Source organism: Vidua macroura, chromosome 1 (assembly GCF_024509145.1).
Source record: "Vidua macroura isolate BioBank_ID:100142 chromosome 1, ASM2450914v1, whole genome shotgun sequence".
In the NCBI taxonomy this organism is placed as follows: Eukaryota; Metazoa; Chordata; class Aves; order Passeriformes; family Viduidae; genus Vidua; species Vidua macroura.
This window is the reverse complement of record NC_071571.1, coordinates 139,351,279-139,358,817: the sequence shown is the minus strand read 5'-3', so window position 1 is coordinate 139,358,817 and position 7,539 is coordinate 139,351,279. Positions and strand designations below refer to the sequence as shown.

At 38.2% G+C, this 7,539-nt stretch overlaps 1 non-coding gene across 1 annotated transcript; it reads right to left on the bottom strand.

The window, feature by feature from the left end:
- Positions 1-643: 643 nt before the first annotated feature.
- Positions 644-751, bottom strand: LOC128820407 (U6 spliceosomal RNA). Its single transcript, XR_008440893.1, has one exon. It is a non-coding gene; the product is annotated as a U6 spliceosomal RNA (small nuclear RNA).
- Positions 752-7,539: the final 6,788 nt, after the last annotated feature.

The window sequence follows — 7,539 nt, the reverse complement described above, 5'->3', positions numbered from 1 at the left end:
ATATTAGCTGTTGAAAAATAGTGTTTAAAAAGAATATACTAACCTAGAATTCTTCCTGATATATAGAGTCATAAACTAAGTAGATCATAAAATCATAGAATCATTAAGGTTGGAAAAGACATCCAGGATCATCAAGTCCCACCTTTGACCGGTCACCACCTTGTCAGTGACACCACAGCACTAAGTGCCACATCAATCCTTTCCTTGAACACTTCCAGGGATGGTGACACCACCACCTCCCTGGGCAAGTCCTGCCAGTGAAGATGTTCTTCATGATGTCTAGCCTGAACCTTCCCTAGTGCAGCTTGAGGCCATGTCCTCTTGTTCTGCCAGTGGCTGCCTGGGAGAAAAGACCAACTCCTACCTGGCTACAGTCTCCTTTCAGGGAGTTGTAGAGAGAGATAAGAGTCTCGTTTTCTCCAGGACAAAGACCCCCAGCTCCCTCAGCTGCTCCTCATCAGACTTGTGCTCCAGGTGCTTCACCAGCTCTGTTGCCCTTCCTGGTCTTGTTCCAACATCTCAGTGTTCTTCTTGTAGTGAGTGGCCCAAAATTGGACACAGGACTCAAGGTGTGGTCTCACCACTGCCCAGTACAGAGAAACAATCACGTTCCTAGTCCTGCTGGGCATATTGTTGGCTCAAAAAATATTTGTCACTCTTCATGAATCTGCGTGTCATCCTTGCCAAGGAGCCATGCTGATCTTCTCTGTATTGTTCCAATTTTTGTGTATGTACTACCAAAGTGAAATATGCAATGCTATCATTACTTTCAATGCTGTGGATAGCTTAAGCACAGAGATACTGGCCATTGTAAATAGCTATAAAAAAAGGACATGTGAAATCCACATTTGCAACATGTTCCTATATAATTTTACTGATTCCAGTCCTTTTTCTCTGGGAAACACCAAATGCCATTTGAACAGGCAAAGAAACACTAAGTTAACCAGACAGATTATCAGACCTACAAGGCCATTTGATTTGTGCTAAGAGATTAGAAAACAGCTCTATTTTTTTTTTCCTGGTAGACCTTTAACCAAGGAAGAAAGCCCACCCAGGCAGTAAGGGGTGATTCATGGATTCAGAAGCCAGAAACGACCACTAGTACCATTTAATCTCTAGCCACAGGATCTATATTATTTGTTTCCCCTAGGGGGTCCTTAGAGAGGGGAAAGCTGATGGCCCAGTGGTGGCTGCCAGCCCTCTAGTCTGTTCCAGCTGCTGCAGGGTGAGGAGCTGAGTGTGGCTATGGGAAAGGTGCTGGATGTGAGTAGCCATGGTCAGACACTTGCAGGATGGGAAATGGGCTTGAGGTTATGAAAAGGAGTGGGCCAACACCAGGAGCGACATTTCAGGCGTGCCCAAATCCCTATCTCACTGCCCCCTCTCTAACTGCCTCTCCCCACAGCTGCTCTAGCCCCTCAAATCTCCCTGTAGGATAGCCTATAGGATAAAAATCCCTATAGGATATCCTATAGGATACAAATAATCTCCTCAACTTTATTCCTCTTCACTCACTTCTCCAGGGCTTACTCTGGCACCACCTTGGCTCCCCGTTAAAACTTTGCCCAATGTCAAAGATTGGCTTTCTCCTCTGCATCTATTTTGGATGAGTTTTTCACTCTTCCAAAGGTGCACAGATACTTTTCCCTGGGGGCATGGGCTGGCTGCTCCACTCTACAACATGCTTTTGCTCCCTTCACAGCACTTCAGTGTGTTCAAACGTCCGCTGAATTCAGGCCACCTATCCAGGAGATTCAGTGCACTCTGACAGCTGACTCCTTGCTTTTCATGGCATTAACGTTTTGTCCCATTCATACTGTGCCCAGAACTCATATTATTTTCAAATAAAGCTTAAAATGACTTAGGACCAAGAGCCCTGCAGTGTCCTATTAGTAATGACCCAGATAATTGATTCCTTTCCATTAATGCATACATTTTGAGTGCTATCAGTCAAGTGGCTTTTAAATCATTTAATCTGTGCTCTATTAATTACATATAATGCAGGATTTTAAAACACAATGTCATGTGTAGTATGTCAAATGCCTCAGTGAAATTTGATTCTTTGTCAACCAGACCTATAATCTTATAAAAGAAAAATCTAAATAAGATAATTTGACAAGAATTACTTTCTCTGAAACTACATTGAACGATATAGCTTTATTTTTAGCTCATAATTCCCTGTTGGTAGAGTGCTGACTTTGTCCAGCTTTCTATTTTTTTTCCCCCTAAGAATAGAATCAGAATAACTGATATATCATTTCCTGGGCCATTTTGTTTAAATGCTATGATTGCTTTGGCAAGTCAGCAATTCCTTGGATTATCCTTTCTTTCCCAAGACTTGGTAAAAAAAATTAACTCTAGTGGTCCAGAGATTTTCAGAGACTAATTTTTTTAAACTTTTCAGGTAAGAACAAGGTTTGAAATGTTTTATTTTAGCAGAAGATATTAACTATTCAGATGGACTAATTGTTAGGTTTAATTCCCTTTAATCTTTTATTCCAGTTACTATTTAGTTTTATCTTTTTTAAGAAATCTGCTAGCCAATATTGCCATTCATTTATTTCTGAAAGGAAGAAATGTAGGTATCAAGACCACAGTGGGACCTCAAGGCAGATGAGTGGCTAAAACTCAGCTCTTGTTCTGACCTAAGGGTGGGAGTGCTGGTTCATCTCACACCGAGCCCATGAGGTAGCTGTACGCCTTATCCTTGATAAACATACTAGGGAGTATGCAGGGAGTGGTTTATTGATAAGAATGATTAATTTACATGTATGCTGTTTTTTTATCAGCCCCCTAGAAATATTTTGCTGTCTACTTTTTCCTCATTGTTACAACCTGTCATGGCACTCAGCAAAACACACTGTACCAAGAAACTTCTCTTTTCCTTTCTAACAGTGCCGTAACTTCATGCAGTTTGAGAAGTCTTGAGTCCTAACAAGAAATGTGGATCTTCCCACAGCAGGGTTTGTCTGTAGGGTGATGCACCTGGAAAAAGCACTGCCTGTGGTAAGCATCAAAGTGCCCTGAATAACTGTCTGCCCTAGACAATCCCACAGCTTTTCTTGTATCTTGTGGTTTACCAAGCATGACAACAGATGTGGGTGACTTGTTGCTTTGTAGTTAGTTTGTTTGTTTGTGTGTGTGTTTTCATCTCAGATTTTCACATTCTTGAAAGATGTTTTTGTTCTCCTGGTCTTTGAAAATATGAAACCTAGAGGTTGAAATAGAGGCAAATACAGAAGTTGAGATTTCATCGGCTGCAAAATCTAACTGTTACACAAACCTGATGACCTTCTGGGTCTTACCATCCTCAGATAGCAGAAAAGTTCTAAACAGTGAGTTCAGGAATATTTCAGACTAGATATTTCCAAGATACTACAAGTAGATGTCTGGGGAAAGCTGACACTCTGCTGATTTTTTTTTTCCATCATCAGCCCCAGTCAGAGATAAGGTACTGTTCTGCACAGACCTATTGGGTGAACTAAGGTAATAATGGTCAGAATAACTGTACACAGATAATTAGTCGTTACTTATAAGGAAAGACCTAACAAGACCATAAATGTAATAACTTTATTTTCAGAATTATGAAAATCAGCACTGAAACTATTATTCATAGGTAAACTGAAATGCCAGAATAAAAAATACTTGCTCTGTTATTATTATTGAAATGGTGAACTGTTCAGTGTGTTTCATTCAGTCTTTGATGGAGATGGCTTAAAACTGGCATTCATTATTTCTTTTTTTTTTTTTTTTTAGCACACCTTGTTAGAAAGGACACTCAAGCAGTCCTTATTTACAGTAACATATTCAATATCACCCATCCATGGGTACCTAGATATCTACATATTGTTCTTCAGCAGATATCACCCCTATAAAAACACAGTATTAAAAACCCCAAATACAATCATGGAATAGCCATATTAAAAAGTGAGTTAGTTGACCTACATAATTAGGACCATTTAGAAAAAATGTAGATTCACTTCCCTTTATCTGTATTCTCTACATAGCAGGGGGCAGTTATTTCTTTGTTTAATCATGTCTTTGACCACAGTTCAAAAGTCAATATTCTGCTGTGAGATGCTGCCTTGCAATTGAGGGATAGGTATGGAATTCAACTAGGTAGCTTTGTGAATAGGGAATTGAATTTGCATCTAATTCACAAAGTGCACATGTTTACATGACCTTTAAAAAAGGGAATTAGAGCAGTTTGATCATGAGCTCTAGGCAATCTGACATAGTGAGGTGATTGAATCAAGAGGCTCAGGTACTTCTTACATGAGAGCTGAACTGAAAGAGAATTATTTTAATTTAAATGCAATTTCATATCAAATTCATAGCTGTGTTAGCATTATGAAGTAATTGTAGTGGCACTGTAAATGACTGTCCAGAAGCTTCTATGATAGCAACAAACACTCTAAGACTGTCAATTCATCTGGGTCCCTTCTTTCTACCAAACAGCACAGGGAGGCTATTGTGGAGATTTGGTCAGAATGTGGCAAGTGATACTCAGGCAGATATTTAATATTTACTGAGGTCAAATGTATTATAACATTAAATTCTCAGAAGAATACCAAAGCTTGGTTAAATTACATAGGGGATTTAATTTCTAGACTACCTTAATGCCAAACTTTCATTAGACTACAAGTATGCAAAGGATGATTTTGATTATATGACCTGTCCTGTGTGTAAGAGACAAGCATCTCTCATTCTGTGCAAGCACTACATGCCTCTATGGATTTAGAGCACTGAGTTTTGAAATATGTAGAGAAAATAAATACTTTTCAAAACCAAGAAAAGTATTTGAAAGATACTGGAGATCTTATTTACTCTCCAAATGCTCAACAGCACACTTTTCAATTTTTCCATAAAATTTTTGAAAGTTTTAGTAATTTATTTAATATTCATAATCCTGTTTAATTATAGCTGTATGTGATTGTCTATTTTTAGATATCAGCTTTCCAGGTTATAATAATATCAAAGAAAGGTAGTTTTCAAAAAAATGCACAGCTACATAGTGCTCAATTTTGATGAAGCTGGGCACAGACCGGGAACTGATTATGCCTCTATTATGCCTAGTAGATTGAGGAAATCAAATGTTCTTAGCACCTGGGTTTTAAGACAGTCTAAGTAACAGCACAGATGTTACTGCCAGACTGCATACAGCCTCATAGTGGATGAGCACAGTGGAAAGATACTGTAGACATTCCATTTCTCCATTATGTTCCCATTCTGCGTCTCACCTGAAAGATCCAATAAGCATCTAATGCCCTTTTAGTTCTCAATAATGGAAATTTATTGCTTTTGGGTTATGATTAAAGTATGCTTCATAGTTTCTGCAATTTTTTAAATTGAAAATGTTGATGTTTTTGTTGGAGAAACAAATTCCTTGTTATATCAGAGGAGGTGTGCTCTAGCTGAAGAGTTAAGCCAGAAGAGAAGAATGGAAATTTGAAGACCTCAGCCAGTGCTTCAGCTGCTTTTCAGAATGCAACCATTTGCATTCTTGTTGAAAATTCAAGATTTTCCACTTATGATTTCAATTTCTCCTCTTTTTCTTTACAATTACTGTGTTTTTTTTTTTTTTTTTTTTTTTTTTTTGTGAAAATTGCATTTTCAAACCAGTCTATAACACTATAGAGAGCACTTGCTTGTCAGTCCTTCACCAAATCTCTGATCAGTTACACCCGCTCATTTCTGCAATAAGAGCCCCTGACATGGATCATGGTGGATGCATTTCAATGTAGCAGTTCTCATCTGAGATTTAAAGGAAGCTTTTGACATATTTACAAACTTTTCTTATTAGCTGAGGTCAGGGATGTGTTTCAGATCCCCACCAGCCAATAGGACATAAACAAATATTTTTACATAGATACAAAATTTATAGTGCATGCAGGAGAACATACAGACATTGTACAACATGCATGACTGGGACAAGAAGTGTTATGAATAACTGAAAAGCAGATTTGCTAGCTTTTATGCTTTATCTCATCTGTTTGTTTCCTACTAAATATTTCACAGTCCTGACCTTTCCAGCAAAATTTCATCATGTGAAATAAACTGAAATGTATGTCTTCATTTGGTCACAAGCACATGCTGCTTCTGTACCCTCTCAGTGACTGTATACACTGGATGAATCAGTAATCACAGCAAACACAGTAAAAAAAAAAAAAAAATCAGGATCACAGCCCTTCTTAAAAGGAAATGTGTAAGAAATTATTACAATTATGAAGGTGTCCAAATATCTATTGCTGTTGTTGCTTGGTGTAAATAGTTTCATTCACTCTTCACTGTTCAGGAACCTTACAAAGTTGTTATCTTCAGAGATGGTTTATTAAACACTCTGCTCCTGCAAAAAATGGTCAAGTCTACATGCTCTGCTCTGGATTGCTGCCTCGCTAGCAGGGGAACAGAAATACCAGGAGATGAGCTGTCCCTGAGAGTTTTCCACACAAAAAATATGCAATCAAGGGTCTTTAAAAGATTTTCATCTCCTAGTTTGTGGATTTTCATTTATGGTGTAACAAACCTTGGCAGAAATCCTGAGCAAGCTTCCAGTCATTTGAATTGAGCCTTTGCTTGGTCTGATTTACTGTAAGGTCTGATGCAGGATGTTTATTCTTTTCCCTCAAGCTATTTCATCTTGGAGAACCATGCAGTGTTTCTCCGATTCAATGATGATAAAACCCAATCCATCTATCAAGATGAGTCAGCAGACTAGGTCTGCTCACACACCTCTCCCCACACACATGCACAGCACCAAAATGCCAACAAGCTGCATGTTGAACATATGTGCAGAACAGCTATGATAAGTTAGAACAATCGTTAACTTACTCACTGTGCAATTCAAGTACATCTTGTACATGAGTTTCCAAAATTATTTTAATAACAATCCTCTTTGACTACACAGTGGAAGATAGTTGGATCTCTTCCTGAAGGCACGTTCCCACAGTAATATCCATGGCACATCCATTACAGACAGTGCTGTTAGTTCTCATTAGCTAGGACAAACAAGGCAGTGAGTCACAATCTCCCTGCATAAAGGATTCTATTGTCTTAAACTGATAAACCAGAGATTCTGCTCTGTACTGGTGTAAACCTGACATTGATTAAAGCTTCCTGGGATGCTAGAGAGGCAGCGTTTGAATGGATGGGGACTTAAGGTCTCAAGGAAATCTGCCACAAAGATACAGTCAGTTTGCATTTTTTTCATTGAAGTGACTTAGGTTCTCTCTCTCTATTATATTTGCTGCAAGTATTTTCCAAAAGCCTCTAAGAAAACTAGGCTTAAACTAAGTAGATTGTACCAATTATTTCTAAAGTTTGCCTAGTAAAATAAATTGTGCTTATACACTTTTCACTTAATAGTCTATTTCTATTAGGTAGCATTTTTTTCCCAAAGTATGCTGAAGTGTATCTAATTTACTATGAGAAAGTATTCTTCCTCTTATGCTTTGGCTCTTGTTTTGTTGTTAGGTTTTGTAAAATCTTAGCTCTAATGGTGAAAGCCAAACACAGAAATATTTTTACCTGCACTTTGCC